This window comes from Stegastes partitus, unplaced genomic scaffold, assembly GCF_000690725.1.
Source record: "Stegastes partitus isolate 25-593 unplaced genomic scaffold, Stegastes_partitus-1.0.2 Scaffold3803, whole genome shotgun sequence".
Taxonomy (NCBI): domain Eukaryota; kingdom Metazoa; phylum Chordata; class Actinopteri; family Pomacentridae; genus Stegastes; species Stegastes partitus.
Genome location: NW_007581534.1, coordinates 136 through 7,747, shown reverse-complemented (window position 1 = coordinate 7,747; position 7,612 = coordinate 136). Strand labels below are relative to the sequence as shown.

At 42.0% G+C, this 7,612-nt stretch overlaps 1 long non-coding RNA gene across 1 annotated transcript; it reads right to left on the bottom strand.

Moving 5' to 3' along the window:
* Positions 1–257: 257 nt before the first annotated feature.
* LOC103376303 (uncharacterized) lies at positions 258–7,155 on the bottom strand. Its single transcript, XR_521298.1, has 3 exons — positions 7,071–7,155; positions 3,472–3,543; positions 258–485 (listed from the first exon to the last, which is right to left on the bottom strand). It is a non-coding gene; the product is annotated as an uncharacterized LOC103376303 (long non-coding RNA).
* Positions 7,156–7,612: the final 457 nt, after the last annotated feature.

Genomic DNA, 7,612 nt, shown 5'->3' with positions numbered 1-7,612 from the left:
CACCTGCAGCATTAAAATCACTCATGTTGAACACTAAAATAACAGCAATCACTTCATGAAATTGAAAATCACACTACATTTTCCCTGATAAAGATTTACTTTTCACATTTCAAAGTGCAAATGTCAATTTTTTTCTGAATACTTGAAAGATGGTGAGCCTTGACTGTCAGACATCCTACCTGTGATGGAGAAACACCTGGATTGTTGCTGTGGGACGGACGTTGTTCTGTCAGGATAATATCATCAGCATCCTGTGGAAGATGGATTCTACTGGTTCTAGAGGCTGTTGAAAGACGGGCTCCAGCGGTTCCAGAGGCTGTGGAAAGATGGCTTCTAGTGGTTCCAAAGGCTGTGGAACGATGGGTTCCAGCTGTTCCAGAGGCTTCGGAAAGATGGCTTCTTGTGGTTCTAGAGGCTGTGGAACGATGGGTTGCAGTGGTTCCACGGTTTCCAGAAATTGTGGAATAGTTGGTTCCAGTGGTATTCTCGTGTGAGAGAGAGAGTGAGTGAGAGAGTGAGACAGTGAGTCCTTTTTGGTCTGAGCAGAAAGAAATTACAATACTTCAATACTGCAATACAATCCTCTTATTTCAGGACACATTTTACTACTTTTGTAAATGATAGAGTTTACCATTTTACTTTCAATACATTTACAGGAATTTTACAAAAACAGTTAACTTTGTCATTATAGGTGAATTTAGATTAACAGGGGGAAAGGCCATTTTTGAAATCATTTTAAAGTAAATTCAGGCTTGAGTATGCACACAGTAGTTGTTTCTGACTGTCAGTAAATGGTTACAGAGGAGCTGGAGTGTTGGTTGGAGGGAACCATACCAAGCCATCAAATCAGTAAGTTATTTAACTAGTTAGGTTTGGTTCCTTCCCACCTTTGCTGACCGCTTGCTCAGAAGGAGTCCAAAGCTGACTTTGGATTGTTGGGTTCTTTGTTTAAAATTCACAAGGTATTCACCTAACTATGTTAAGCGCTGTGAGATGACATAAGTTGTGAAGTGTGGTGTGTACATAAAAATTGAATTGAACTGAACTGAATTGAGCACTGTTGCCTCGCAGCTAGAAGATCCCCTGTTCGCGTCCCGGTGGGGGTGCCAGGATCTTTTTTGCATGTTCTCCCCGTGCAACATGGGTTCTCTCCAGGTTCTCCGACTTCCTCCCACAATGTTCAAAAACATGTTGAGGTTAATTGGTGATTCTAAATTGTCTGTAGGTGTGAATGTGAGTGTGCTTGGTTGTCTGTCTCTAAGTGTAGCCCTATGATAGACTGGCGACCTGTCCAGGGTGTCTCCTGCCTTCACCTTAAGTCAGCTGGGATAGACTCCAGCCCCCCCGCGACCCTAATGAGGATTAAGCGGTGTATAGATAATGGATGGATGGATGGATGGATGGATGGATGGATTGAATTGAATAGTTTGTGAGACACAAGAGGAGATTGTCTGGTCATAGCCACAGACATGCTAGTACTACAATGAAAAAAAAAAAAAAAGATTAAAAAAAAAAATTTAATTGAACAAATTATGGTCTGCTGTAATGACATACAGGGAAAACTTGACCCATCAAGGAATAAATATTTTGAACCCAAGCGTGATGAGACTGTTACACCAAGAGGAACCTTCAGGGAGAAGCCCAGGATTAGTGAGATGTACTGTGAAACACCACTGATGTCAGATTTACATTTGGTATAAAAATGTCTCACTGTGAAACAAAAATGAATATGATTTTGTATCACAGCTAGATTTTACTACTTAAAGTCTGAGTCCTATTAATGTGTGCATGAACACAGCTGATAAATTGTTATTTGGGATTTTTCAGGTAAACAAGCAATGACTGATCAGTTTAAAGAGGGCTTTGTCATCAGCTCCAACACAGAACCTCCAGAGAGGTACATTCCTCTGATCACAAATTAAAGCAATAACTAATCCATGCAACATTTTACAACATGTTCAGCTGTTTGCAATAGTAAGAAGCACACATGCCACCTTGTAGAATTAATTCAACAGCAAGAAGTCACTCATTTCTGGCTAATTGCACAGAATAAACTAACAGAAGTAATTGAGAAAGGGTCACTGTATTTACTAAGAAAGTATAAGCACATTTTCACTCTAATTGGAACAATAATTGAACAGTAACATCAACAGGATTTAATGTGTGCCATTACACACTTAGGAATGAGACACAAAAGTCAGAATAAATAATTCTGTATCCCTGGCTCTCATTTTAATGCAGCACATTCATTTTTGTTTTCTTGGGCTTTAAACAAGAAATTATTTTTCAAAATATCACGAGAGACGAGAGTTCATTTTCAAGGAATTCTTTCCTTTGTTTTTTGCTTCATCATTTTGGTTTTTGTTCGAAATTTCAAACTTCATGGTTCATCATTCGTGCGACTGACACTGAATTTGTAAGGGCTTGGGTGTGACTCTACTTTGGAGTACATGATGGCCGTTGGATTGCCCACTTGATTGGTTTGACTTTGTTTGAGTAAAAAGATCAGGCAATCTTCAGAGATGCAGGAAGGTCTAATACAGGACGTGCAAGGGATTCCATAGGATGGCAGTGCAGATCGAACGCGACTCTTCGGTCAACTTCACAATGGACTCTGTGCATCGCAGGACGCCAAAGGTAGGCCAATAGAAACGTTGATTCGAGAGTTTCGGCCAGAGGCTAGAGAGTAGGACGTTGGAACGTGCTGATGCCTGAGGATAGGCAGACAGATGTCAGTGGAAAATTACCATGATTAATAAATTATGCTGCAGACGTATCATGGGAATTTTGAGTCCCTGACAGAGGTGAGGAATACAAGATGGAGCTGGATACTGTAGCTACACTGAATAATGGAAGGAGGAGCAGAATCTTTTATCAAGGAAGTGAAGAGAGTCGTTGATATCATTGAAATAGCCTGGGAAGTGTTCAACATGGCAGAGGAACGGATTGGAGACTGATCGTCACCTAAGTTGTTGCACAAGAGGCATCACTGTGAGAGAGTTGCTTCGACTTTTGTTCATAAAGACGATGAGGGCGAGGTTAGCAAGTTGAACAAGGATGGATTTTTGCTTGTCCATCGTGGCAATAACAATGGAGTAGATTTTGAATACTGCTGGTAAGGTTTTTGAATAAGCTGCGAGAACTCCTTTGTTGACCAAGAAGCCTCCAAAACCAACAAAAGGAGCATGTTTTCACGAATTATAATAAACATTTAGCAGACGCTTTTATCCAAAGCGACGTACATCTGAGAGTAGATACAAATTCATACACCAATGGCGACAAAGCTGCCACGAAAGTGCCTGCCTGCCATTGGGAGTAACTTTGGGTTGCCCAAGGACACTTCAACTGTGATTGGGCAGAGGATCAAACCGCCAACCTTGCGATTAGAGGACAACCCACTCTACCATACCAAATTTCAGATTTTTTCTGAATACTTAAAAGATGGTGAGCCTTGACTGGCAGACATCCTACCTGAGATGGAGAAACACCTGGATTGTTGCTGTGGGACGGACGTTGTTCTGTCAGGATATTGTCATCAGCATCCTGTGGAAACAGTTATTAAGTGTTATGTGGAAGACCAGGATGTAATGTGTGCCATTACACACTTAGGAATAAGGTACAAAAGTCAGAATGGATAACTCTGTATCCCTGGCTCTCATATGGATGGAGTGTGAGATGGACAGGCGGCTTGGTGAAGCATTAGCAGCAATGCAGGCATTGGACTGGACCGTTGTGATTGGGCGGGATTTACCAGTTGATCTGCAGTCCAAACCTTAACCTATGGTCAAGAGCCCTAGATGATGATGGAAGAATGAAAACTGCAGGTACAAGCAGCTGAAATGAGTTTCTTCCTTAAGTTGGCTGGACACGGCCTTTGAGATAGGTTGAAGACCCTACCATCCGGAGGGAGCTTGCGGTAGAGTTGTTGCTCCTTTGCAGAGAGAACCAGAGAGTTTGCTGGGGATGGAGGATGAAAGGGAGGAGCTGGCAGCCTGGTGCCAGTTGTGAAGGGAGGATAGGTGAGTTGGTATCCCATGGCCAGAAATGGCTGTAGTGGTGGAGCTGGGAACAGGTTGAAGTAGGGTAGGTTGCTGGTGGATAGGATGAATCAGACCTGGCAACCCAGGCAGAGATACAGAGAACGTGGTGATGTCATGGTAGGGTGAACAGCCATGGTGTCTAACAGGGAGAGGATTGTTGTGGTCTATTACGAGCTGAAAGCTCTAGGAGTTTGACTTTGTTGCCGGCAAGGTGGCAGATGAAGGCTTTCTTTTAAGCTCTCTGAATACCAACGACTATCTGGTAGGAGATTTCATGTAGAGGCACATTGTCAGGAGAACTGACAGGAATGTGGGAGCACAACGACTGTTTCTTGGTGCATTGCCAGATGGAGGACAGTTGTGGTCACGCCATCTCAGCTCCGGGAGCTTCTTAAAAGTTAGCTCCTCTGAACGCTCGCCTGCTTTGGGCATCAATTCTGGAGCGAGTGGAAGTTGACGAGGGAGTGATTATGTTTTGGTCTTTCCTGTTTTATCCATTTAAAATAAATCCAGACCACTGTAAAATCTGGCGGAAAGTTAAAGCATCTGAAGATTTTCTTAAATGACGGTATACATTTTAAGATGTTTTTTCTCAGTATGCTGGTGTTAAGGCTGGTTTACAGACCTGAGAAATTGCAAACCCTCTTTCTAAAGCATCCTACTTGTGATTCATTGAATGAGACAATCACATTATATTTTTTCAGTTTAAAAGTTAGGTTTCACATTTTGAAGTGCATAATCCAGATTCTTTCCTAAAGACCCAAAAGACTGTAAAACTTGACTGGCAGACATCCGATTAGGGATTCTACAGTTCTGTAATGGAGGCTGGTACGCAGACCTGATGGGTGTCTCTCAGATTAGAAACACTGCAGTCACAGTTGAGCTGACTGCTTGTTGATCTTTGCTAAACCTGACTCACTCACTTTCTGATTTGCTTCTTTTAAAGACACGCTGTTAATCAAACCAACATTTCTGGCAGCTTTTCACAGTGACCCTCCAGTGTGTTGTAGATTTGTCCACAGCTCACACTACAGTGTCAGATTAATGACAACTCCTGCACAAGTGACTTGAGTATGCATGCAGTAGTTGTTTCTGACTGTCAGTAAGTGGTTAAATAGGAGATGGAATATTGGTTGGGGGAACCATACTGAGCCATCAAATCAATCAGTTTGCCAACTAGTTAGTGAGACACAATTGTCTGGTCACAGCCACAGACATGCTGGTATTACAATGAAAAAAGGCAAGTAACAACTTAAATTGTACAAATTATAGTGTGTTGTAATGACATACTGTGAAAAGTTGAGCCATCAAGCGACGAATATTTGTACCCAAGCGTGACGAGACCGTTACCCCGGCAGGAATCTTCAGGGAGAAGCACAGGTTTAGTGAGATGTAATGTGAAACACCACTGATATCAGATTTACATTTGGTGTAAAAATGTATCATTGTGCAACACAAATGAATATGATTTTGTATCACAGCGAGATTCTACTACTTTTGTAGTCTGAGTTCTATTAATGTGTGCATGAACACGGCTGATAAATTGTTATTTGGGATTTTTAGGCGAACAAGCAATGGTTGATCAGTTTGAAGAGGCTTTTATCATCAACTCCAACACAGAACCTCCAGAGAGGTACATTCCTCTCAGCACAAAATGAAAGCAATAACTAATGCATGCTACATTTACAACATGTTGAGCTGTTTATAACATCCCCACAGCTTTTCATTGAAATAATAGCTGAACTCAATCAATACAAAGTCCAGCACTCCAATAATATGGTTCAGAAAACTTGAAAGTTTGAAGAAAATTCCAGGTGAAAGAAAAGTGTATAAACAGTCCTGTGTTAACTAGCTCATTTTCTGAGAAATATGCTCCTCAGGCAGTGCTTACAGCAAGACTACAGGACTGTCACAGCAAGCTTTTCAACATTATAAAGTACCAAAGTGGAATCATCTCCAATACATAGGACTAACCACTTGGTTTGTGAAGCTTGTTGGCAATGCTACAGAGCACAGTAAGAAGCACACATGCCACCTTGTAGACTGAATTCAGCAGCAAAAAGCCACTCATTTCTGGCTGACTGCACAAGATAAACTAACAGAAGTGCCGAAGAAAGGGTCACTGAAATCATTAAGAATGTATAAGCACATAATTGGAACAATAATTGAACAGCAACATCGGCAGTGTGTTCTTTAATTAGATTCATTTTGCAGGTGGTGTGTAGCTTGTACATATTTTCCATGATTGTCAAAGAACTACAAAAATGGTTGCTGATTTTTATCACAAATTCTGCTTCTGTCCTTTTGGGTCATAATCACAAAACTGGACTATGTAGAAAAACAAAGCATTCAGCAAATAATACATTGACCAATAGTCAGGGGGTCATATGAAACCCAAAACATTGAAATGGGTCCTCCATTCAGAAGTTCCCCTGAAGCTAAAATGAAACTTCAGCTGACTGAGTAAATGAGCTCGAAGGACAATCTCCCAAAGTTACAGTCTCATTAGTACAAAAGTCCCACTTTGTGCTTCCCAGGACTGTGTTTCTGTGTCAAAGTGAAATCAAAAGATACTAAGTAGAAAAAAGGAATTGTGCACAAAGAGGTGTTTGCTGTTTTATGTGGACACCTGACTACTGCAATGTGACAGACCTGACAGATTATGAACATGGATGTAAAGAAATCTTACCTGTGATGGAGAATCACCTGGATCACTGCTATGTGAATGCAGAAAAGTGATACCTTTTGTATGCACATATGTATGTATGTATATGTGTGTGTGTGTGTGTGTGTGTGTGTGTGTGTGTACGCATATATGTATGTATACACACAAATACACATGCAAAGAAATCACCTGCAGCATTAAAGTCACTGATATTGAAAACTAAAATAACAGCGATCATTTGATTATATTGAAAATCACACTACATTTTCCCTGCTTAAGATTTAGTTTTCACATTTGAAAGTGCAAATTTCAGATTTTTTCTGAATACTTAAAAGATGGTGAGCCTTGACTGTCAGCCATCCTACCTGTAATGGAGAAACATCTGGATTGTTGCTGTGGGACTGACGTTGTTCTGTCAGGATATCATCATCAGCATCCTGTGGAAAGTTATTAAGTGTTATGTGATGGAGAAACACCTGGATTGTTGCTGTCTGCCGGATATGGTTCTATCAGGATATCATCGTCACTATCCTGTGGAAACAGTTATTATTTTGGGTTTATATTCTTGAAACTAGCCCCCCCGATGAATCGCCACCTTATCGCGGTGGAGGGGTTTCAGTGTCCCTGTGATCCTGGGAGCTATGTTTACCGGAGGCATTAGCCCCTGGTAGGGTCTCCCAAGGCAAATTGGTTCTGGGGGAGGGACCAGACAAAGAGCGATTCATACGACACCGATGAAGAGCAAGAAATAGAGTGCCGCCACCTCGCCCGGAAGAGGGAAACCGGGGCACCTCCCTGGAGCCAGGCCTGGGGGGGAGCTCGCCGGGGAGCGTCTGGTGGCCGAGCCTTGGGGCCCCGTGGGGCTAGGTCGGGCACAGCCCAAAGAAGCAACACGGAGCCACTTCCC